At 34.7% G+C, this 346-nt stretch overlaps 1 protein-coding gene across 1 annotated transcript in view; it reads right to left on the bottom strand.

The window, feature by feature from the left end:
• LOC119585346 (zwei Ig domain protein zig-8-like) overlaps positions 1 to 346 on the bottom strand; it is a 61944-nt gene that overhangs the window by 3119 nt on the left and 58479 nt on the right. The window lies entirely within an intron of this gene.

Genomic DNA, 346 nt, shown 5'->3' on the forward strand with positions numbered 1-346 from the left:
GTTTGTAATGACAGGTGTGATATTTGTGTGTTATGTTATGATCTGGGGAGAGGAGGCTGTAATGATGGGTGGAATAGATGTGTGTTATGCTATTTCATGTCAAAAGGGGTTGCAATTGAAATATATCATGTCAATAGGGACAGTACTTGGAGTATATGATATCATTAGAGGTTACAGTCGATGTGTAACTTATTGTTATCCGTTATATTGGGAATCTATCATATCATTAGATACTGTAGTGAAAGGATAACATATTTCTATGATAAAGTGGTGGTGGAATTATATCACATTTTTAGAGGCTGAAGAGTAGTAGTAAGTAAAAGGATTGTAAACGGAGAGAGAAGAA

The sequence above is a fragment of the Penaeus monodon genome, chromosome 19 (assembly GCF_015228065.2).
Source record: "Penaeus monodon isolate SGIC_2016 chromosome 19, NSTDA_Pmon_1, whole genome shotgun sequence".
NCBI classification, from domain to species: Eukaryota; Metazoa; Arthropoda; class Malacostraca; order Decapoda; family Penaeidae; genus Penaeus; species Penaeus monodon.